Source organism: Pholcus phalangioides, unplaced genomic scaffold (assembly GCF_987345545.1).
Source record: "Pholcus phalangioides strain wild (caught in Gottingen) unplaced genomic scaffold, Ppha-v1.0 ptg000016l_1, whole genome shotgun sequence".
Classification (NCBI taxonomy): Eukaryota; Metazoa; Arthropoda; class Arachnida; order Araneae; family Pholcidae; genus Pholcus; species Pholcus phalangioides.
Genome location: NW_028301609.1, coordinates 717,146 through 732,500, shown reverse-complemented (window position 1 = coordinate 732,500; position 15,355 = coordinate 717,146). Strand labels below are relative to the sequence as shown.

The 15,355-nt window shown below is 47.4% G+C and overlaps 1 protein-coding gene and 94 non-coding genes across 95 annotated transcripts in view; 94 read left to right on the top strand and 1 right to left on the bottom strand.

The window, feature by feature from the left end:
* Positions 1 to 15,355, bottom strand: part of LOC149074704 (protein eva-1 homolog C-like) — a 63,084-nt gene that overhangs the window by 12,130 nt on the left and 35,599 nt on the right. The gene's annotated exons all lie outside the window — the stretch shown is intronic.
* Positions 58 to 130, top strand: TRNAK-CUU (transfer RNA lysine (anticodon CUU)). Its single transcript has one exon. It is a non-coding gene; the product is annotated as a tRNA-Lys (tRNA).
* On the top strand, positions 202 to 274 carry TRNAK-CUU (transfer RNA lysine (anticodon CUU)). Its single transcript has one exon. It is a non-coding gene; the product is annotated as a tRNA-Lys (tRNA).
* Positions 346 to 418, top strand: TRNAK-CUU (transfer RNA lysine (anticodon CUU)). Its single transcript has one exon. It is a non-coding gene; the product is annotated as a tRNA-Lys (tRNA).
* TRNAK-CUU (transfer RNA lysine (anticodon CUU)) lies at positions 490 to 562 on the top strand. The gene has a single exon. It is a non-coding gene; the product is annotated as a tRNA-Lys (tRNA).
* On the top strand, positions 634 to 706 carry TRNAK-CUU (transfer RNA lysine (anticodon CUU)). The gene has a single exon. It is a non-coding gene; the product is annotated as a tRNA-Lys (tRNA).
* Positions 778 to 850, top strand: TRNAK-CUU (transfer RNA lysine (anticodon CUU)). Its single transcript has one exon. It is a non-coding gene; the product is annotated as a tRNA-Lys (tRNA).
* On the top strand, positions 922 to 994 carry TRNAK-CUU (transfer RNA lysine (anticodon CUU)). The gene has a single exon. It is a non-coding gene; the product is annotated as a tRNA-Lys (tRNA).
* TRNAK-CUU (transfer RNA lysine (anticodon CUU)) lies at positions 1,066 to 1,138 on the top strand. The gene has a single exon. It is a non-coding gene; the product is annotated as a tRNA-Lys (tRNA).
* Positions 1,210 to 1,282, top strand: TRNAK-UUU (transfer RNA lysine (anticodon UUU)). The gene has a single exon. It is a non-coding gene; the product is annotated as a tRNA-Lys (tRNA).
* TRNAK-CUU (transfer RNA lysine (anticodon CUU)) lies at positions 1,354 to 1,426 on the top strand. Its single transcript has one exon. It is a non-coding gene; the product is annotated as a tRNA-Lys (tRNA).
* On the top strand, positions 1,498 to 1,570 carry TRNAK-UUU (transfer RNA lysine (anticodon UUU)). The gene has a single exon. It is a non-coding gene; the product is annotated as a tRNA-Lys (tRNA).
* Positions 1,642 to 1,714, top strand: TRNAK-CUU (transfer RNA lysine (anticodon CUU)). Its single transcript has one exon. It is a non-coding gene; the product is annotated as a tRNA-Lys (tRNA).
* On the top strand, positions 1,786 to 1,858 carry TRNAK-CUU (transfer RNA lysine (anticodon CUU)). The gene has a single exon. It is a non-coding gene; the product is annotated as a tRNA-Lys (tRNA).
* TRNAK-CUU (transfer RNA lysine (anticodon CUU)) lies at positions 1,930 to 2,002 on the top strand. Its single transcript has one exon. It is a non-coding gene; the product is annotated as a tRNA-Lys (tRNA).
* TRNAK-UUU (transfer RNA lysine (anticodon UUU)) lies at positions 2,218 to 2,290 on the top strand. Its single transcript has one exon. It is a non-coding gene; the product is annotated as a tRNA-Lys (tRNA).
* TRNAK-CUU (transfer RNA lysine (anticodon CUU)) lies at positions 2,362 to 2,434 on the top strand. The gene has a single exon. It is a non-coding gene; the product is annotated as a tRNA-Lys (tRNA).
* Positions 2,506 to 2,578, top strand: TRNAK-CUU (transfer RNA lysine (anticodon CUU)). Its single transcript has one exon. It is a non-coding gene; the product is annotated as a tRNA-Lys (tRNA).
* On the top strand, positions 2,650 to 2,722 carry TRNAK-CUU (transfer RNA lysine (anticodon CUU)). Its single transcript has one exon. It is a non-coding gene; the product is annotated as a tRNA-Lys (tRNA).
* TRNAK-CUU (transfer RNA lysine (anticodon CUU)) lies at positions 2,794 to 2,866 on the top strand. The gene has a single exon. It is a non-coding gene; the product is annotated as a tRNA-Lys (tRNA).
* On the top strand, positions 2,938 to 3,010 carry TRNAK-CUU (transfer RNA lysine (anticodon CUU)). Its single transcript has one exon. It is a non-coding gene; the product is annotated as a tRNA-Lys (tRNA).
* TRNAK-UUU (transfer RNA lysine (anticodon UUU)) lies at positions 3,082 to 3,154 on the top strand. Its single transcript has one exon. It is a non-coding gene; the product is annotated as a tRNA-Lys (tRNA).
* Positions 3,226 to 3,298, top strand: TRNAK-CUU (transfer RNA lysine (anticodon CUU)). Its single transcript has one exon. It is a non-coding gene; the product is annotated as a tRNA-Lys (tRNA).
* TRNAK-CUU (transfer RNA lysine (anticodon CUU)) lies at positions 3,370 to 3,442 on the top strand. The gene has a single exon. It is a non-coding gene; the product is annotated as a tRNA-Lys (tRNA).
* Positions 3,514 to 3,586, top strand: TRNAK-CUU (transfer RNA lysine (anticodon CUU)). The gene has a single exon. It is a non-coding gene; the product is annotated as a tRNA-Lys (tRNA).
* Positions 3,658 to 3,730, top strand: TRNAK-CUU (transfer RNA lysine (anticodon CUU)). Its single transcript has one exon. It is a non-coding gene; the product is annotated as a tRNA-Lys (tRNA).
* TRNAK-CUU (transfer RNA lysine (anticodon CUU)) lies at positions 3,802 to 3,874 on the top strand. The gene has a single exon. It is a non-coding gene; the product is annotated as a tRNA-Lys (tRNA).
* On the top strand, positions 3,946 to 4,018 carry TRNAK-CUU (transfer RNA lysine (anticodon CUU)). The gene has a single exon. It is a non-coding gene; the product is annotated as a tRNA-Lys (tRNA).
* TRNAK-CUU (transfer RNA lysine (anticodon CUU)) lies at positions 4,090 to 4,162 on the top strand. The gene has a single exon. It is a non-coding gene; the product is annotated as a tRNA-Lys (tRNA).
* TRNAK-CUU (transfer RNA lysine (anticodon CUU)) lies at positions 4,234 to 4,306 on the top strand. The gene has a single exon. It is a non-coding gene; the product is annotated as a tRNA-Lys (tRNA).
* TRNAK-CUU (transfer RNA lysine (anticodon CUU)) lies at positions 4,378 to 4,450 on the top strand. The gene has a single exon. It is a non-coding gene; the product is annotated as a tRNA-Lys (tRNA).
* TRNAK-CUU (transfer RNA lysine (anticodon CUU)) lies at positions 4,522 to 4,594 on the top strand. The gene has a single exon. It is a non-coding gene; the product is annotated as a tRNA-Lys (tRNA).
* On the top strand, positions 4,810 to 4,882 carry TRNAK-UUU (transfer RNA lysine (anticodon UUU)). The gene has a single exon. It is a non-coding gene; the product is annotated as a tRNA-Lys (tRNA).
* On the top strand, positions 4,954 to 5,026 carry TRNAK-CUU (transfer RNA lysine (anticodon CUU)). Its single transcript has one exon. It is a non-coding gene; the product is annotated as a tRNA-Lys (tRNA).
* On the top strand, positions 5,098 to 5,170 carry TRNAK-CUU (transfer RNA lysine (anticodon CUU)). The gene has a single exon. It is a non-coding gene; the product is annotated as a tRNA-Lys (tRNA).
* On the top strand, positions 5,242 to 5,314 carry TRNAK-CUU (transfer RNA lysine (anticodon CUU)). The gene has a single exon. It is a non-coding gene; the product is annotated as a tRNA-Lys (tRNA).
* Positions 5,386 to 5,458, top strand: TRNAK-UUU (transfer RNA lysine (anticodon UUU)). The gene has a single exon. It is a non-coding gene; the product is annotated as a tRNA-Lys (tRNA).
* TRNAK-CUU (transfer RNA lysine (anticodon CUU)) lies at positions 5,530 to 5,602 on the top strand. The gene has a single exon. It is a non-coding gene; the product is annotated as a tRNA-Lys (tRNA).
* TRNAK-CUU (transfer RNA lysine (anticodon CUU)) lies at positions 5,674 to 5,746 on the top strand. Its single transcript has one exon. It is a non-coding gene; the product is annotated as a tRNA-Lys (tRNA).
* Positions 5,818 to 5,890, top strand: TRNAK-CUU (transfer RNA lysine (anticodon CUU)). Its single transcript has one exon. It is a non-coding gene; the product is annotated as a tRNA-Lys (tRNA).
* TRNAK-CUU (transfer RNA lysine (anticodon CUU)) lies at positions 5,962 to 6,034 on the top strand. Its single transcript has one exon. It is a non-coding gene; the product is annotated as a tRNA-Lys (tRNA).
* On the top strand, positions 6,106 to 6,178 carry TRNAK-CUU (transfer RNA lysine (anticodon CUU)). The gene has a single exon. It is a non-coding gene; the product is annotated as a tRNA-Lys (tRNA).
* TRNAK-UUU (transfer RNA lysine (anticodon UUU)) lies at positions 6,250 to 6,322 on the top strand. The gene has a single exon. It is a non-coding gene; the product is annotated as a tRNA-Lys (tRNA).
* Positions 6,394 to 6,466, top strand: TRNAK-CUU (transfer RNA lysine (anticodon CUU)). Its single transcript has one exon. It is a non-coding gene; the product is annotated as a tRNA-Lys (tRNA).
* Positions 6,538 to 6,610, top strand: TRNAK-CUU (transfer RNA lysine (anticodon CUU)). Its single transcript has one exon. It is a non-coding gene; the product is annotated as a tRNA-Lys (tRNA).
* Positions 6,682 to 6,754, top strand: TRNAK-CUU (transfer RNA lysine (anticodon CUU)). The gene has a single exon. It is a non-coding gene; the product is annotated as a tRNA-Lys (tRNA).
* TRNAK-CUU (transfer RNA lysine (anticodon CUU)) lies at positions 6,826 to 6,898 on the top strand. Its single transcript has one exon. It is a non-coding gene; the product is annotated as a tRNA-Lys (tRNA).
* TRNAK-CUU (transfer RNA lysine (anticodon CUU)) lies at positions 6,970 to 7,042 on the top strand. Its single transcript has one exon. It is a non-coding gene; the product is annotated as a tRNA-Lys (tRNA).
* TRNAK-CUU (transfer RNA lysine (anticodon CUU)) lies at positions 7,114 to 7,186 on the top strand. Its single transcript has one exon. It is a non-coding gene; the product is annotated as a tRNA-Lys (tRNA).
* On the top strand, positions 7,258 to 7,330 carry TRNAK-CUU (transfer RNA lysine (anticodon CUU)). Its single transcript has one exon. It is a non-coding gene; the product is annotated as a tRNA-Lys (tRNA).
* TRNAK-UUU (transfer RNA lysine (anticodon UUU)) lies at positions 7,402 to 7,474 on the top strand. Its single transcript has one exon. It is a non-coding gene; the product is annotated as a tRNA-Lys (tRNA).
* TRNAK-CUU (transfer RNA lysine (anticodon CUU)) lies at positions 7,546 to 7,618 on the top strand. Its single transcript has one exon. It is a non-coding gene; the product is annotated as a tRNA-Lys (tRNA).
* TRNAK-CUU (transfer RNA lysine (anticodon CUU)) lies at positions 7,690 to 7,762 on the top strand. The gene has a single exon. It is a non-coding gene; the product is annotated as a tRNA-Lys (tRNA).
* Positions 7,834 to 7,906, top strand: TRNAK-UUU (transfer RNA lysine (anticodon UUU)). Its single transcript has one exon. It is a non-coding gene; the product is annotated as a tRNA-Lys (tRNA).
* Positions 7,978 to 8,050, top strand: TRNAK-CUU (transfer RNA lysine (anticodon CUU)). The gene has a single exon. It is a non-coding gene; the product is annotated as a tRNA-Lys (tRNA).
* On the top strand, positions 8,122 to 8,194 carry TRNAK-CUU (transfer RNA lysine (anticodon CUU)). Its single transcript has one exon. It is a non-coding gene; the product is annotated as a tRNA-Lys (tRNA).
* TRNAK-CUU (transfer RNA lysine (anticodon CUU)) lies at positions 8,410 to 8,482 on the top strand. The gene has a single exon. It is a non-coding gene; the product is annotated as a tRNA-Lys (tRNA).
* TRNAK-CUU (transfer RNA lysine (anticodon CUU)) lies at positions 8,554 to 8,626 on the top strand. Its single transcript has one exon. It is a non-coding gene; the product is annotated as a tRNA-Lys (tRNA).
* On the top strand, positions 8,698 to 8,770 carry TRNAK-UUU (transfer RNA lysine (anticodon UUU)). The gene has a single exon. It is a non-coding gene; the product is annotated as a tRNA-Lys (tRNA).
* TRNAK-CUU (transfer RNA lysine (anticodon CUU)) lies at positions 8,842 to 8,914 on the top strand. Its single transcript has one exon. It is a non-coding gene; the product is annotated as a tRNA-Lys (tRNA).
* On the top strand, positions 8,986 to 9,058 carry TRNAK-CUU (transfer RNA lysine (anticodon CUU)). The gene has a single exon. It is a non-coding gene; the product is annotated as a tRNA-Lys (tRNA).
* TRNAK-CUU (transfer RNA lysine (anticodon CUU)) lies at positions 9,130 to 9,202 on the top strand. Its single transcript has one exon. It is a non-coding gene; the product is annotated as a tRNA-Lys (tRNA).
* TRNAK-CUU (transfer RNA lysine (anticodon CUU)) lies at positions 9,418 to 9,490 on the top strand. Its single transcript has one exon. It is a non-coding gene; the product is annotated as a tRNA-Lys (tRNA).
* TRNAK-UUU (transfer RNA lysine (anticodon UUU)) lies at positions 9,562 to 9,634 on the top strand. Its single transcript has one exon. It is a non-coding gene; the product is annotated as a tRNA-Lys (tRNA).
* Positions 9,706 to 9,778, top strand: TRNAK-CUU (transfer RNA lysine (anticodon CUU)). The gene has a single exon. It is a non-coding gene; the product is annotated as a tRNA-Lys (tRNA).
* TRNAK-CUU (transfer RNA lysine (anticodon CUU)) lies at positions 9,850 to 9,922 on the top strand. The gene has a single exon. It is a non-coding gene; the product is annotated as a tRNA-Lys (tRNA).
* TRNAK-CUU (transfer RNA lysine (anticodon CUU)) lies at positions 9,994 to 10,066 on the top strand. Its single transcript has one exon. It is a non-coding gene; the product is annotated as a tRNA-Lys (tRNA).
* Positions 10,138 to 10,210, top strand: TRNAK-CUU (transfer RNA lysine (anticodon CUU)). The gene has a single exon. It is a non-coding gene; the product is annotated as a tRNA-Lys (tRNA).
* TRNAK-UUU (transfer RNA lysine (anticodon UUU)) lies at positions 10,282 to 10,354 on the top strand. The gene has a single exon. It is a non-coding gene; the product is annotated as a tRNA-Lys (tRNA).
* On the top strand, positions 10,426 to 10,498 carry TRNAK-CUU (transfer RNA lysine (anticodon CUU)). The gene has a single exon. It is a non-coding gene; the product is annotated as a tRNA-Lys (tRNA).
* Positions 10,570 to 10,642, top strand: TRNAK-CUU (transfer RNA lysine (anticodon CUU)). The gene has a single exon. It is a non-coding gene; the product is annotated as a tRNA-Lys (tRNA).
* Positions 10,714 to 10,786, top strand: TRNAK-CUU (transfer RNA lysine (anticodon CUU)). Its single transcript has one exon. It is a non-coding gene; the product is annotated as a tRNA-Lys (tRNA).
* TRNAK-CUU (transfer RNA lysine (anticodon CUU)) lies at positions 10,858 to 10,930 on the top strand. The gene has a single exon. It is a non-coding gene; the product is annotated as a tRNA-Lys (tRNA).
* TRNAK-UUU (transfer RNA lysine (anticodon UUU)) lies at positions 11,002 to 11,074 on the top strand. Its single transcript has one exon. It is a non-coding gene; the product is annotated as a tRNA-Lys (tRNA).
* Positions 11,290 to 11,362, top strand: TRNAK-CUU (transfer RNA lysine (anticodon CUU)). Its single transcript has one exon. It is a non-coding gene; the product is annotated as a tRNA-Lys (tRNA).
* TRNAK-CUU (transfer RNA lysine (anticodon CUU)) lies at positions 11,434 to 11,506 on the top strand. Its single transcript has one exon. It is a non-coding gene; the product is annotated as a tRNA-Lys (tRNA).
* Positions 11,722 to 11,794, top strand: TRNAK-CUU (transfer RNA lysine (anticodon CUU)). The gene has a single exon. It is a non-coding gene; the product is annotated as a tRNA-Lys (tRNA).
* TRNAK-UUU (transfer RNA lysine (anticodon UUU)) lies at positions 11,866 to 11,938 on the top strand. Its single transcript has one exon. It is a non-coding gene; the product is annotated as a tRNA-Lys (tRNA).
* On the top strand, positions 12,010 to 12,082 carry TRNAK-CUU (transfer RNA lysine (anticodon CUU)). Its single transcript has one exon. It is a non-coding gene; the product is annotated as a tRNA-Lys (tRNA).
* On the top strand, positions 12,154 to 12,226 carry TRNAK-CUU (transfer RNA lysine (anticodon CUU)). Its single transcript has one exon. It is a non-coding gene; the product is annotated as a tRNA-Lys (tRNA).
* Positions 12,442 to 12,514, top strand: TRNAK-CUU (transfer RNA lysine (anticodon CUU)). The gene has a single exon. It is a non-coding gene; the product is annotated as a tRNA-Lys (tRNA).
* Positions 12,586 to 12,658, top strand: TRNAK-CUU (transfer RNA lysine (anticodon CUU)). The gene has a single exon. It is a non-coding gene; the product is annotated as a tRNA-Lys (tRNA).
* TRNAK-CUU (transfer RNA lysine (anticodon CUU)) lies at positions 12,730 to 12,802 on the top strand. Its single transcript has one exon. It is a non-coding gene; the product is annotated as a tRNA-Lys (tRNA).
* On the top strand, positions 13,162 to 13,234 carry TRNAK-CUU (transfer RNA lysine (anticodon CUU)). The gene has a single exon. It is a non-coding gene; the product is annotated as a tRNA-Lys (tRNA).
* TRNAK-CUU (transfer RNA lysine (anticodon CUU)) lies at positions 13,306 to 13,378 on the top strand. The gene has a single exon. It is a non-coding gene; the product is annotated as a tRNA-Lys (tRNA).
* TRNAK-UUU (transfer RNA lysine (anticodon UUU)) lies at positions 13,450 to 13,522 on the top strand. Its single transcript has one exon. It is a non-coding gene; the product is annotated as a tRNA-Lys (tRNA).
* On the top strand, positions 13,594 to 13,666 carry TRNAK-CUU (transfer RNA lysine (anticodon CUU)). Its single transcript has one exon. It is a non-coding gene; the product is annotated as a tRNA-Lys (tRNA).
* On the top strand, positions 13,738 to 13,810 carry TRNAK-CUU (transfer RNA lysine (anticodon CUU)). Its single transcript has one exon. It is a non-coding gene; the product is annotated as a tRNA-Lys (tRNA).
* Positions 13,882 to 13,954, top strand: TRNAK-CUU (transfer RNA lysine (anticodon CUU)). Its single transcript has one exon. It is a non-coding gene; the product is annotated as a tRNA-Lys (tRNA).
* On the top strand, positions 14,026 to 14,098 carry TRNAK-CUU (transfer RNA lysine (anticodon CUU)). Its single transcript has one exon. It is a non-coding gene; the product is annotated as a tRNA-Lys (tRNA).
* Positions 14,170 to 14,242, top strand: TRNAK-CUU (transfer RNA lysine (anticodon CUU)). Its single transcript has one exon. It is a non-coding gene; the product is annotated as a tRNA-Lys (tRNA).
* TRNAK-CUU (transfer RNA lysine (anticodon CUU)) lies at positions 14,314 to 14,386 on the top strand. Its single transcript has one exon. It is a non-coding gene; the product is annotated as a tRNA-Lys (tRNA).
* Positions 14,458 to 14,530, top strand: TRNAK-CUU (transfer RNA lysine (anticodon CUU)). Its single transcript has one exon. It is a non-coding gene; the product is annotated as a tRNA-Lys (tRNA).
* Positions 14,602 to 14,674, top strand: TRNAK-CUU (transfer RNA lysine (anticodon CUU)). The gene has a single exon. It is a non-coding gene; the product is annotated as a tRNA-Lys (tRNA).
* Positions 14,746 to 14,818, top strand: TRNAK-CUU (transfer RNA lysine (anticodon CUU)). The gene has a single exon. It is a non-coding gene; the product is annotated as a tRNA-Lys (tRNA).

Below are 15,355 nucleotides of genomic sequence, written 5' to 3'. Positions count from 1 at the left end.
ATTCAATTTCTGTAGAAAATTTTTCCTGATATTTATTTCCCTCTCGTCGACACGACAGCCCGGCTGGGTAAGTCGGTAGAGCATGAGATTCTTAATCTCAGGGTCGTGGGTTCGAGCCCCACGTCGGGCGACCAGTTCCTTTTGATCCGATTTCTCAAGAAAATTTTTCCTAATATTTATTTTCCTCTCGTCGACACGACAGCCCGGCTAGCTCAGTCGGTAGAGCATGAGACTCTTAATCTCAGGGTTGTAGGTTCATGCACCACGTCGGACGACCAGTCCCTTTTGATATAATTTCTGTAGAAAATTTTTCCTAATATTTATTTTCCTCTCGTCGACAGGACAGCCCGGCTACCTCAGTCGGTAGAGCATGAGACTCTTAATCTCAGGGTCGTTTGTTCGAGCCCCACGTCGGGCGACCAGTTCCATTTGATCCAATTTCTCAATAAAATTTTTCCTACTATTTATTTTCCTCTCGTCGACACGACAGCCCGGCTACCTCAGTCGGTAGAGCATGAGACTCTTAATCTCAGGGTCGTAGGTTTGAGCCCCACGTCGGGCGACCAGTTCCTTTTGATTCAATTTCTGTATAAAATTTTTCCTAATATTTATTTCCCTCTCGTCGACACGACAGCCCGGCTAGCTCAGTCGGTAGAGCATGAGACTCTTAATCTCAGGGTCGTGGGTTCGAGCCCCACGTCGGGCGACCAGTTCCTTTTGATCCAATTTCTCAAGAAAATTTTTCCTAATATTTATTTTCCTCTCGTCGACAGGACAGCCCGGCTACCTCAGTCGGTAGAGCATGAGACTCTTAAACTCAGGGTCGTAGGTTCGACACCCACGTCGGGCGACCAGTCCCTTTTGATCCAATTTCTCAAGCATATTTTTCCTAATATTTATTTTCCTCTCATCAACAGGGCATCCCGGCTAGCTCAGTCGGTAGAGCATGAGACTCTTAATCTCAGGGTCGTGGGTTCGAGCCCCACGTCGGGCGACCAGTTCCTTTTGATTCAATTTCTGTATAAAATTTTTCCTAATATTTATTTCCCTCTCGTCGACACGACAGCCCGTCTAGCTCAGTCGGTAGAGCATGAGACTCTTAATCTCAGGGTTGTAGGTTCGTGCACCACGTCGGGCGACCAGTCCCTTTTGATATAATTTCTGTAGAAAATTTTTCCTAATATTTATTTTCCTCTCGTCGACAGAACAGCCCGGCTAGCTCAGTCGGTAGAGCATGAGACATTTAATCTCAGGGTCGTGGGTTCGAGCCCCACGTCGGGCGACCAGTTCCTTTTGATCCAATTTCTCAAGCATATTTTTCCTAATATTTATTTCCCTCTCGTCGACACGACAGCCCGTCTAGCTCAGTCGGTAGAGCATGAGACTCTTAATCTCAGGGTTGTAGGTTCGTGCACCACGTCGGGCGACCAGTCCCTTTTGATATAATTTCTGTAGAAAATTTTTCCTAATATTTATTTTCCTCTCGTCGACAGAACAGCCCGGCTAGCTCAGTCGGTAGAGCATGAGACATTTAATCTCAGGGTCGTGGGTTCGAGCCCCACGTCGGGCGACCAGTTCCTTTTGATCCAATTTCTCAAGCATATTTTTCCTAATATTTATTTCCCTCTCGTCGACACGACAGCCCGGCTACCTCAGTCGGTAGAGCATGAGACTCTTAATCTCAGGGTCGTAGGTTCGACACCCACGTCGGGCGACCAGTCCCTTTTGATCCAATTTCTCAAGCATATTTTTCCTAATATTTATTTTCCTCTCATCAACAGGGCAGCCCGGCTAGCTCAGTCGGTAGAGCATGAGACTCTTAATCTCAGGGTCGTGGGTTCGAGCCCCACGTCGGGCGACCAGTCCCTTTTGATTCAATTTCTGTAGAAAATTTTTCCTGATATTTATTTCCCTCTCGTCGACACAACAGCCCGGCTACCTCAGTCGGTAGAGCATGAGACTCTTAATCTCAGGGTCGTAGGTTCGAGCCCCACGTCGGGCGACCAGTTCCTTTTGATTCAATTTCTGTATAAAATTTTTCCTAAAATTTATTTCCCTCTCGTCGACACGACAGCCCGTCTAGCTCAGTCGGTAGAGCATGAGACTCTTAATCTCAGGGTTGTAGGTTTATGCACCACGTCGGGCGACCAGTCCCTTTTGATATAATTTCTGTAGAAAATTTTTCCTAATATTTATTTCCCTCTCGTCGACAGGACAGCCCGGCTAGCTCAGTCGGTAGAGCATGAGACATTTAATCTCAGGGTCGTGGGTTCGAGCCCCACGTCGGGCGACCAGTTCCTTTTGATCCAATTACTCAAGAAAATTTTTCCTAATATTTATTTTCCTCTCGTCGACAGGACAGCCCGGCTACCTCGGTCGGTAGAGCATGAGACTCTTAATCTCAGGGTCGTGGGTTCGAGCCCCACGTCGGGCGACCAGTCCCTTTTGATTCAATTTCTGTAGAAAATTTTTCCTAATATTTATTTCCCTCTCGTCGACACGACAGCCCGGCTGGGTAAGTCGGTAGAGCATGAGATTCTTAATCTCAGGGTCGTGGGTTCGAGCCCCACGTCGGCCGACCAGTTCCTTCTGATCCAATTTCTCAAGAAAATTTTTCCTAATATTTATTTTCCTCTCGTCGACAGGACAGCCCGGCTACCTCAGTCGGTAGAGCATGACACTCTTAATCTCAGGGTCGTAGGTTCGAGCCCCACGTCGGGCGACCAGTTCCTTTTGATTCAATTTCTGTATAAAATTTTTCCTAAAATTTATTTCCCTCTCGTCGACACGACAGCCCGGCTAGCTCAGTCGGTAGAGCATGAGACTCTTAATCTCAGGGTCGTGGGTTCGAGCCCCACGTCGGGCGACCAGTTCCTTTTGATCCAATTTCTCAAGAAAATTTTTCCTAATATTTATTTTCCTCTCGTCGACACGACAGCTCGGCTAGCTCAGTCGGTAGAGCATGAGACTCTTAATCTCAGGGTTGTAGGTTCGTGCACCACGTCGGGCGACCAGTCCCTTTTGATATAATTTCTGTAGAAAATTTTTCCTAATATTTATTTCCCTCTCGTCGACGGAACAGCCCGGCTAGCTCAGTCGGTAGAGCATGAGACATTTAATCTCAGGGTCGTGGGTTCGCGCCCCACGTCGGGCGAGCAGTCCCTTTTGATCCAATTTCTCAAGCATATTTTTCCTAATATTTATTTTCCTCTCATCAACAGGGCAGCCCGGCTAGCTCAGTCGGTAGAGCATGAGACTCTTAATCTCAGGGTCGTGGGTTCAAGCCCCACGTCGGGCGACCAGTTCCTTTTGATTCAATTTCTGTATAAAATTTTTCCTGATATTTATTTCCCTCTCGTCGACACGACAGCCCGGCTGGGTAAGTCGGTAGAGCATGAGATTCTTAATCTCAGGGTCGTGAGTTCGAGCCCCACGTCGGGCGACCAGTTCCTTTTGATCCAATTTCTCAAGAAAATTTTTCCTAATATTTATTTTCCTCACGTCGACACGACAGCCCGGCTAGCTCAGTCGGTAGAGCATGAGACTCTTAATCTCAGGGTCGTGGGTTCGAGCCCCACGTCGGGCGACCAGTTCCTTTTGATCCAATTACTCAAGAAAATTTTTCCTAATATTTATTTTCCTCTCGTCGACAGGACAGCCCGGCTACCTCAGTCGGTAGAGCATGAGACTCTTAATCTCAGGGTCGTGGGTTCGAGCCCCACGTCGGGCGACCAGTCCCTTTTGATTCAATTTCTGTAGAAAATTTTTCCTAATATTTATTTCCCTCTCGTCGACACGACAGCCCGGCTGGGTAAGTCGGTAGAGCATGAGATTCTTAATCTCAGGGTCGTGGGTTCGAGCCCCACGTCGGGCGACCAGTTCCTTTTGATTCAATTTCTGTATAAAATTTTTCCTAAAATTTATTTCCCTCTCGTCGACACGACAGCCCGGCTAGCTCAGTCGGTAGAGCATGAGACTCTTAATCTCAGGGTCGTGGGTTCGAGCCCCACGTCGGGCGACCAGTCCCTTTTGATTCAATTTCTGTAGAAAATTTTTCCTGATATTTATTTCCCTCTCGTCGACACGACAGCCCGGCTGGGTAAGTCGGTAGAGCATGAGATTCTTAATCTCAGGGTCGTGAGTTCGAGCCCCACGTCGGGCGACCAGTTCCTTTTGATCCAATTTCTCAAGAAAATTTTTCCTAATATTTATTTTCCTCACGTCGACACGACAGCCCGGCTAGCTCAGTCGGTAGAGCATGAGACTCTTAATCTCAGGGTCGTGGGTTCGAGCCCCACGCCGGGCGACCAGTTCCTTTTGATCCAATTACTCAAGAAAATTTTTCCTAATATTTATTTTCCTCTCGTCGACAGGACAGCCCGGCTACCTCAGTCGGTAGAGCATGAGACTCTTAATCTCAGGGTCGTGGGTTCGAGCCCCACGTCGGGCGACCAGTCCCTTTTGATTCAATTTCTGTAGAAAATTTTTCCTAATATTTATTTCCCTCTCGTCGACCCGACAGCCCGGCTGGGTAAGTCGGTAGAGCATGAGATTCTTAATCTCAGGGTCGTGGGTTCGAGCCCCACGTCGGGCGACCAGTTCCTTTTGATTCAATTTCTGTATAAAATTTTTCCTAATATTTATTTTCCTCTCGTCGACACGACAGCCCGGCTAGCTCAGTCGGTAGAGCATGAGACTCTTAATCTAAGGGTTGTAGGTTCGTGCACCACGTCGGGCGACCAGTCCCTTTTGATATAATTTCTGTAGAAAATTTTTCCTAATATTTATTTCCCTCTCGTCGACAGGACAGCCCGGCTAGCTCAGTCGGTAGAGCATGAGACATTTAATCTCAGGGTCGTGGGTTCGAGCTCCACGTCGGGCGACCAGTTCCTTTTGATTCAATTTCTGTATAAAATTTTTCCTAATATTTATTTCCCTCTCGTCGACACGACAGCCCGTCTAGCTCAGTCGGTAGAGCATGAGACTCTTAATCTCAGGGTCGTGGGTTCGAGCTCCACGTCGGGCGACCAGTCCCTTTTGATCCAATTTCTCAAGCATATTTTTCCTAATATTTATTTTCCTCTCATCAACAGGGCAGCCCGGCTAGCTCAGTCGGTAGAGCATGAGACTCTTAATCTCAGGGTCGTGGGTTCGAGCTCCACGTCGGGCGACCAGTTCCTTTTGATTCAATTTCTGTATAAAATTTTTCCTAATATTTATTTCCCTCTCGTCGACACGACAGCCCGTCTAGCTCAGTCGGTAGAGCATGAGACTCTTAATCTCAGGGTTGTAGGTTCGTGCACCACGTCGGGCGACCAGTCCCTTTTGATATAATTTCTGTAGAAAATTTTTCCTAATATTTATTTCCCTCTCGTCGACAGAACAGCCCGGCTAGCTCAGTCGGTAGAGCATGAGACATTTAATCTCAGGGTCGTGGGTTCGAGCCCCACGTCGGGCGACCAGTTCCTTTTGATCCAATTTCTCAAGAAAATTTTTCCTAATATTTATTTTCCTCACGTCGACACGACAGCCCGGCTAGCTCAGTCGGTAGAGCATGAGACTCTTAATCTCAGGGTCGTGGGTTCGAGCCCCACGCCGGGCGACCAGTTCCTTTTGATCCAATTACTCAAGAAAATTTTTCCTAATATTTATTTTCCTCTCGTCGACAGGACAGCCCGGCTACCTCAGTCGGTAGAGCATGAGACTCTTAATCTCAGGGTCGTGGGTTCGAGCCCCACGTCGGGCGACCAGTCCCTTTTGATTCAATTTCTATAGAAAATTTTTCCTAATATTTATTTCCCTCTCGTCGACCCGACAGCCCGGCTGGGTAAGTCGGTAGAGCATGAGATTCTTAATCTCAGGGTCGTGGGTTCGAGCCCCACGTCGGGCGACCAGTTCCTTTTGATCCAATTTCTCAAGAAAATTTTTCCTAATATTTATTTTCCTCTCGTCGACAGGACAGCCCGGCTACCTCAGTCGGTAGAGCATGAGACTCTTAATCTCAGGGTCGTAGGTTCGAGCCCCACGTCGGGCGACCAGTTCCTTTTGATTCAATTTCTGTATAAAATTTTTCCTAAAATTTATTTCCCTCTCGTCGACACGACAGCCCGTCTAGCTCAGTCGGTAGAGCATGAGACTCTTAATCTCAGGGTTGTAGGTTCGTGCACCACGTCGGGCGACCAGTCCCTTTTGATATAATTTCTGTAGAAAATTTTTCCTAATATTTATTTCCCTCTCGTCGACAGAACAGCCCGGCTAGCTCAGTCGGTAGAGCATGAGACATTTAATCTCAGGGTCGTGGGTTCGAGCCCCACGTCGGGCGACCAGTTCCTTTTGATCCAATTTCTCAAGAAAATTTTTCCTAATATTTATTTTCCTCTCGTCGACAGGACAGCCCGGCTACCTCAGTCGGTAGAGCATGAGACTCTTAATCTCAGGGTCGTAGGTTCGACACCCACGTCGGGCTAGCAGTCCCTTTTGATCCAATTTCTCAAGCATATTTTTCCTAATATTTATTTTCCTCTCATCAACAGGGCATCCCGGCTAGCTCAGTCGGTAGAGCATGAGACTCTTAATCTCAGGGTCGTGGGTTCGAGCCCCACGTCGGGCGACCAGTTCCTTTTGATTCAATTTCTGTATAAAATTTTTCCTAATATTTATTTCCCTCTCGTCGACACGACAGCCCGGCTAGCTCAGTCGGTAGAGCATGAGACTCTTAATCTCAGGGTCGTGGGTTCGAGCCCCACGTCGGGCGACCAGTCCCTTTTGATTCAATTTCTGTAGAAAATTTTTCCTGATATTTATTTCCCTCTCGTCGACACGACAGCCCGGCTGGGTAAGTCGGTAGAGCATGAGATTCTTAATCTCAGGGTCGTGGGTTCGAGCCCCACGTCGGGCGACCAGTTCCTTTTGATCCGATTTCTCAAGAAAATTTTTCCTAATATTTATTTTCCTCTCGTCGACACGACAGCCCGGCTAGCTCAGTCGGTAGAGCATGAGACTCTTAATCTCAGGGTTGTAGGTTCATGCACCACGTCGGACGACCAGTCCCTTTTGATATAATTTCTGTAGAAAATTTTTCCTAATATTTATTTTCCTCTCGTCGACAGGACAGCCCGGCTACCTCAGTCGGTAGAGCATGAGACTCTTAATCTCAGGGTCGTTTGTTCGAGCCCCACGTCGGGCGACCAGTTCCATTTGATCCAATTTCTCAATAAAATTTTTCCTACTATTTATTTTCCTCTCGTCGACACGACAGCCCGGCTACCTCAGTCGGTAGAGCATGAGACTCTTAATCTCAGGGTCGTGGGTTCGAGTCCCACGTCGGGCGACCAGTTCCTTTTGATTCAATTTCTGTATAAAATTTTTCCTAATATTTATTTCCCTCTCGTCGACACGACAGCCCGGCTAGCTCAGTCGGTAGAGCATGAGACATTTAATCTCAGGGTCGTGGGTTCGCGCCCCACGTCGGGCGACCAGTTCCTTTTGATCCAATTTCTCAAGAAAATTTTTCCTGATATTTATTTTCCTCTCGTCGACAGGACAGCCCGGCTACCTCAGTCGGTAGAGCATGAGACTCTTAAACTCAGGGTCGTGGGTTCGACACCCACGTCGGGCGACCAGTCCCTTTTGATCCAATTTCTCAAGAAAATTTTTCCTAATATTTATTTTCCTCTCGTCGACACGACAGCCCGGCTAGCTCAGTCGGTAGAGCATGAGACTCTTAATCTCAGGGTCGTGGGTTCGAGCCCCACGTCGGGCGACCAGTTCCTTTTGATTCAATTTCTGTATAAAATATTTCCTAATATTTATTTCCCTCTCGTCGACACGACAGCCCGTCTAGCTCAGTCGGTAGAGCATGAGACATTTAATCTCAGGGTCGTGGGTTCGAGCCCCACGTCGGGCGACCAGTCCCTTTTGATTCAATTTCTGTAGAAAATTTTTCCTAATATTTATTTTCCTCTCGTCGACAGGACAGCCCGGCTGGGTAAGTCGGTAGAGCATGAGATTCTTAATCTCAGGGTCGTGGGTTCGAGCCCCACGTCGGGCGACCAGTTCCATTTGATCCAATTTCTCAATAAAATTTTTCCTAATATTTATTTTCCTCTCGTCGACAGGACAGCCCGGCTGGCTCAGTCGGTAGAGCATGAGACTCTTAATCTCAGGGTCGTAGGTTCGAGTCCCACGTCGGGCGACCAGTCCCTTTTGATATAATTTCTGTAGAAAATTTTTCCTAATATTTATTTCCCTCTCGTCGACGGGACACCCCGGCTAGCTCAGTCGGTAGAGCATGAGACATTTAATCTCAGGGTCGTGGGTTCGCGCCCCACGTCGTGCGACCAGTTCCTTTTGATCCAATTTCTCAAGAAAATTTTTCCTAATATTTATTTTCCTCTCGTCGACAGGACAGCCCGGCTACCTCAGTCGGTAGAGCGTGAGACTCTTAAACTCAGGGTCGTAGGTTCGACACCCACGTCGGGCGACCAGTCCCTTTTGATTCAATTTCTGTGCAAAATTTTTCCTGATATTTATTTCCCTCTCGTCGACACGACAGCCCGGCTGGGTAAGTCGGTAGAGCATGAGACTCTTAATCTCAGGGTCGTGGGTTCGAGCCCCACGTCGGGCGACCAGTTCCTTTTGATTCAATTTCTGTATAAAATTTTTCCTAATATTTATTTCCCTCTCGTCGACACGACAGCCCGTCTAGCTCAGTCGGTAAAGCATGAGACATTTAATCTCAGGGTCGTGGGTTCGAGCCCCACGTCGGGCGACCAGTCCCTTTTGATTCAATTTCTGTGCAAAATTTTTCCTGATATTTATTTCCCTCTCGTCGACACGACAGCCCGGCTGGGTAAGTCGGTAGAGCATGAGATTCTTAATCTCAGGGTCGTGGGTTCGAGCCCCACGTCGGGCGACCAGTTCCTTTTAATCCAATTTCTCAAGAAAATTTTTCCTAATATTTATTTTCCTCTCGTCGACAGGACAGCCCGGCTGGCTCAGTCGGTAGAGCATGAGACTCTTAATCTCAGGGTCGTAGGTTTGACACCCACGTCGGGCGACCAGTCCCTTTTGATATAATTTCTGTAGAAAATTTTTCCTAATATTTATTTCCCTCTCGTCGACGGGACAGCCCGGCTATCTCAGTCGGTAGAGCATGAGACTCTTAATCTCAGGGTCGTGGGTTCGCGCCCCACGTCGGGCGACCAGTTCCTTTTGATCCAATTTCTCAAGAAAATTTTTCCTAATATTTATTTTCCTCTCGTCGACAGGACAGCCCGGCTACCTCAGTCGGTAGAGCGTGAGACATTTAATCTCAGGGTCGTGGGTTCGCGCCCCACGTCGGGCGACCAGTTCCTTTTGATCCAATTTCTGTGCAAAATTTTTCCTGATATTTATTTCCCTCTCGTCGACACGACAGCCCGGCTGGGTAAGTCGGTAGAGCATGAGACTCTTAATCTCAGGGTCGTGGGTTCGACACCCACGTCGGGCGACCAGTTCCTTTTGATTCAATTTCTGTATAAAATTTTTCCTAATATTTATTTCCCTCTCGTCGACACGACAGCCCGGCTAGCTCAGTCGGTAGAGTATGAGACATTTAATCTCAGGGTCGTGGGTTCGCGCCCCACGTCGGGCGACCAGTTCCTTTTGATCCAATTTCTCAAGAAAATTTTTCCTAATATTTATTTTCCTCTCGTCGACAGGACAGCCCGGCTACCTCAGTCGGTAGAGCATGAGACTCTTAAACTCAGGGTCGTAGGTTCGACACCCACGTCGGGCGACCAGTCCCTTTTGATCCAATTTCTCAAGCATATTTTTCCTAATATTTATTTTCCTCTCGTCGACAGGACAGCCCGGCTACCTCAGTCGGTAGAGCATGAGACTCTTAAACTCAGGGTCGTAGGTTCGACACCCACGTCGGGCGACCAGTCCCTTTTGATCCGATTTCTCAAGCATATTTTTCCTAATATTTATTTTCCTCTCATCAACAGGGCAGCCCGGCTATCTCAGTCGGTAGAGCATGAGACTCTTAATCTCAGGGTCGTTTGTTCGAGCCCCACGTCGGGCGACCAGTTCCATTTGATCCAATTTCTCAATAAAATTTTTCCTACTATTTATTTTCCTCTCGTCGACACGACAGCCCGGCTACCTCAGTCGGTAGAGCATGAGACTCTTAATCTCAGGGTCGTAGGTTCGAGCCCCACGTCGGGCGACCAGTTCCTTTTGATTCAATTTCTGTATAAAATTTTTCCTAATATTTATTTCCCTCTCGTCGACATGACAGCCCGGCTAGCTCAGTCGGTAGAGCAGGAGACATTTAATCTCAGGGTCGTGGGTTCGAGCCCCACGTCGGGCGACCAGTTCCTTTTGATCCAATTACTCAAGAAAATTTTTCCTAATATTTATTTTCCTCTCGTCGACAGGACAGCCCGGCTACCTCAGTCGGTAGAGCATGAGACTCTTAATCTCAGGGTCGTTTGTTCGAGCCCCACGTCGGGCGACCAGTTCCATTTGATCCAATTTCTCAATAAAATTTTTCCTACTATTTATTTTCCTCTCGTCGACACGACAGCCCGGCTACCTCAGTCGGTAGAGCATGAGACTCTTAATCTCAGGGTCGTAGGTTCGAGCCCCACGTCGGGCGACCAGTTCCTTTTGATTCAATTTCTGTATAAAATTTTTCCTAATATTTATTTCCCTCTCGTCGACACGACAGCCCGGCTAGCTCAGTCGGTAAAGCATGAGACTCTTAATCTCAGGGTCGTTGGTTCGAGCCCCACGTCGGGCGACCAGTCCCTTTTGATTCAATTTCTGTGCAAAATTTTTCCTGATATTTATTTCCATCTCGTCGACACGACAGCCCGGCTGGGTAAGTCGGTAGAGCATGAGATTCTTAATCTCAGGGTCGTGGGTTCGAGCCCCACGTCGGGCGACCAGTTCCTTTTGATCCAATTTCTCAAGAAAATTTTTCCTAATATTTATTTCCCTCTCGTCGACACGACAGCCCGGCTAGCTCAGTCGGTAGAGCATGAGACATTTAATCTCAGGGTCGTGGGTTCGCGCCCCACGTCGGGCGACCAGTTCCTTTTGATCCAATTTCTCAAGAAAATTTTTCCTAATATTTATTTTCCTCTCGTCGACAGGACAGCCCGGCTACCTCAGTCGGTAGAGCATGAGACTCTTAAACTCAGGGTCGTAGGTTCGACACACACGTCGGGCGACCAGTCCCTTTTGATCCAATTTCTCAAGCATATTTTTCCTAATATTTATTTTCCTCTCATCAACAGGGCAGCCCGGCTAGCTCAGTCGGTAGAGCATGAGACCCTTAATCTCAGGGTCGTTTGTTCGAGCCCCACGTCGGGCGACCAGTTCCATTTGATCCAATTTCTCAATAAAATTTTTCCTACTATTTATTTTCCTCTCGTCGACACGACAGCCCGGCTAGCTCAGTCGGTAGAGCATGAGACTCTTAATCTCAGGGTTGTAGGTTCGTGCACCACGTCGGGCGACCAGTTCCTTTTGATATAATTTCTGTAGAAAATTTTTCCTAATATTTATTTCCCTCTCGTCGACAGGACAGCCCGGCTAGCTCAGTCGGTAGAGCATGAGACATTTAATCTCAGGGTCGTTTGTTCGAGCCCCACGTCGGGCGACCAGTTCCATTTGATCCAATTTCTCAAGAAAATTTTTCCTACTATTTATTTTCCTCTCGTCGACACGACAGCCCGGCTACCTCAGTCGGTAGAGCATGAGACTCTTAATCTCAGGGTCGTAGGTTCGAGCCCCACGTCGGGCGACCAGTTCCTTTTGATTCAATTTCTGTATAAAATTTTTCCTAATATTTATTTCCCTCTCGTCGACATGACAGCCCGGCTAGCTCAGTCGGTAGAGCAGGAGACATTTAATCTCAGGGTCGTGGGTTCGAGCCCCACGTCGGGCGACCAGTTCCTTTTGATCCAATTACTCAAGAAAATTTTTCCTAATATTTATTTTCCTCTCGTCGACAGGACAGCCCGGCTACCTCAGTCGGTAGAGCATGAGACTCTTAATCTCAGGGTCGTAGGTTCGACACCCACGTCGGGCGACCAGTCCCTTTTGATCCAATTTCCCAAGCATATTTTTCCTAATATTTATTTTCCTCTCATCAACACGGCAGCCCGGCTACCTCAGTCGGTAGAGCATGAGACTCTTAATCTCAGGGTCGTGGGTTCGAGCCCCACGTCGGGCGACCAGTTCCTTTTGATTCAATTTCTGTATAAAATTTTTCCTAATATTTATTTCCCTCTCGTCGACACGACAGCCCGGCTAGCTCAGTCGGTAAAGCATGAGACATTTAATCTCAGGGTCGTTGGTTCGAGCCCCACGTCGGGCGACCAGTCCCTTTTGATTCAATTTCTGTGCAAAATTTTTCCTGATATTTATTTCCCTCTCGTCGACACGACAGCCCGGCTGGGTAAGTCGGTAGAGCATGAGATTCTTAATCTCAGGGTCGTGGGTTCGAGCCCCACGTCGGGCGACCAGTTCCTTTTGATCCAATTTCTCAAGAAAATTTTTCCTAATATTTATTTCCCTCTCGTCGACACGACAGCCCGGCTAGCTCAGTCGGTAGAGCATGAGACCCTTAATCTCAGGGTCGTTTGTTCGAGCCCCACGTCGGGCGACCAGTTCCATTTGATCCAATTTCTCAATAAAATTTTTCCTACTATTTATTTTCCTCTCGTCGACACGACAGCCCGGCTAGCTCAGTCGGTAGAGCATGAGACTCTTAATCTCAGGGTTGTAGGTTCGTGCACCACGTCGGGCGACCAGTTCCTTTTGATATAATTTCTGTAGAAAATTTTTCCTAATATTTATTTCCCTCTCGTCGACAGGACAGCCCTGCTAGCTCAGTCGGTAGAGCATGAGACATTTAATCTCAGGGTCGTGGGTTCGAGCCCCACGTCGTTCGACCAGTTCCTTTTGATCCAATTTCTCAAGAAAATTTTTCCTAATATTTATTTTCCTCTCGTCGACAGGACAGCCCGGCTACCTCAGTCGGTAGAGCATGAGACTCTTAAACTCAGGGTCGCAGGTTCGACACCCACGTCGGGCGACCAGTCCCTTTTGATCCAATTTCTCAAGCATATTTTTCCTAATATTTATTTTCCTCTCATCAACAGGGCAACTCGGCTAGCTCAGTCGGTAGAGCATGAGACTCTTAATCTCAGGGTCGTGGGTTCGAGCCCCACGTCGGACGACCAGTCCCTTTTGATTCAATTTCTGTAGAAAATTTTTCCTAATATTTATTTCCCTCTCGGCGACACGACAGCCCGGCTAGCTCAGTCGGTAGAGCATGAGACTCTTAATCTCAGGGTTGTAGGTTCGTGCACCACGTCGGGCGACCAGTCCCTTTTGATATAATTTCTGTAGAAAATTTTTCCTAATATTTATTTCCCTCTCGTCGACAGGACAGCCCGGCTAGCTCAGTCGGTAGAGCATGAGACATTTAATCTCAGGGTCGTGGGTTCGAGCCCCACGTCGGGCGACCAGTTCCTTTTGATTCAATTTCTGTAGAAAATTTTTCCTAATATTTATTTTCCTCTCGTCGACAGGACAGCCCGGCTAGCTCAGTCGGTAGAGCATGAGACTCTTAATCTCAGGGTCGTTTGTTCGAGCCCCACGTCGGGCGACCAGTTCCATTTGATCCAATTTCTCAATAAAATTTTTCCTACTATTTATTTTCCTCTCGTCGACACGACAGCCCGGCTAGCTCAGTCGGTAGAGCATGAGACTCTTAAACTCAGGGTCGTAGGTTCGACACCCACGTCGGGCGACCAGTCCCTTTTGATCCAATTTCTCAAGCATATTTTTCCTAATATTTATTTTCCTCTCATCAACAGGGCAGCCCGGCTAGCTCAGTCGGTAGAGCATGAGACCCTTAATCTCAGGGTCGTTTGCTCGAGCCCCACGTCGGGCGACCAGTTCCATTTGATCCAATTTCTCAATAAAATTTTTCCTACTATTTATTTTCCTCTCGTCGACACGACAGCCCGGCTAGCTCAGTCGGTAGAGCATGAGACTCTTAATCTCAGGGTCGTGGGTTCGAGCCCCACGTCGGGCGACCAGTTTATTTTGATTCAATTTCTGTAGAAAATTTTTCCTAATATTTATTTCTCTCTCGTCGACACGACAGCCCGGCTAGCTCAGTCGGTAGAGCATGAGACTCTTAATCTCAGGATCGTAGGTTTGAGCACCACGTCGGGCGACCAGTCCCTTTTGATTCAATTTCTGTAGAAAATTTTTCCTAATATTTATTTCCCTCTCGTTGACACGACAGCCCGGCTAGCTCAGTCGGTAGAGCATGAGACTCTTAATCTCAGGGTCGTGGGTTCGACACCCACGTCGGGCGACCAGTTCCTTATGATCCAATTTCTCAAGAATATTTTTCCTAATATTCATTTTCCTCTCTTCAACAGGACAGCCCGGCTAGCTCAGTCGGTAGAGCATGAGACTCTTAATCTCAGGGTCGTGGGTTCGAGCCCCACGTCGGGCGACCAGTCCTTTTTGATTCAATTTCTCAAGAAAAATTTTCCTAATATTTATTTTCCTCTCATCAACAGGACAGCCCGGCTAGCTCAGTCGGTAGAGTATGAGACTCTTACTCTCAGGGTCGTGGGTTCGAGCCCCACGTCGGGCGACCAGTTCCTTTTGATCCAATTTCTCAAGAAAAATTTTCCTAATATTCATTTTCCTCTCATCAACAGGACAGCCCGGCTAGCTCAGTCGGTAGAGCATGAGACTCTTAATCTCAGGGTCGTGGGTTCGAGCCCTTCGTCGGGCGACCAGTTCTTTTTTATTCAATTTCTCAAGAAAATTTTTCCTAATATTTATTTTCCTCTCGTCGACACGACAGCCCGGCTGGGTAAGTCGGTAGAGCATGAGACTCTTAATCTCAGGGTAGTGGGTGCGAGCCCCATGTCGGGCGACCAGTTGCTTTTGATCCAATTTCTCAAGAAACCTTTTTTCCTAATATCTATTTTCCTCTCAGTTAACCCCATTATAATGAACTCGAAGAGACCGGAGTAATAAAGAAATTTCGTTAAATTTCAGATTTTTATATTATTCCTATGTAAACTTATCCGGGGGGGGATTAGAAAAGTTTACGTTAAAACGATATTTTTTCCGTTATAACTAGGCTGACCATATTTCCTCGAGAGAAATACGGGACATTGGGATTCCAAATACGGGAAAATACGGGACATCGCCAATTATCGCCAAAAATGACGCCAAAACCGTACAAAGTCGCCACATATTGTTGAAATAATGGAGGAATCACAATGGCGGGAAATTCAGCATTACTGCTAATTGCAGTGGATTA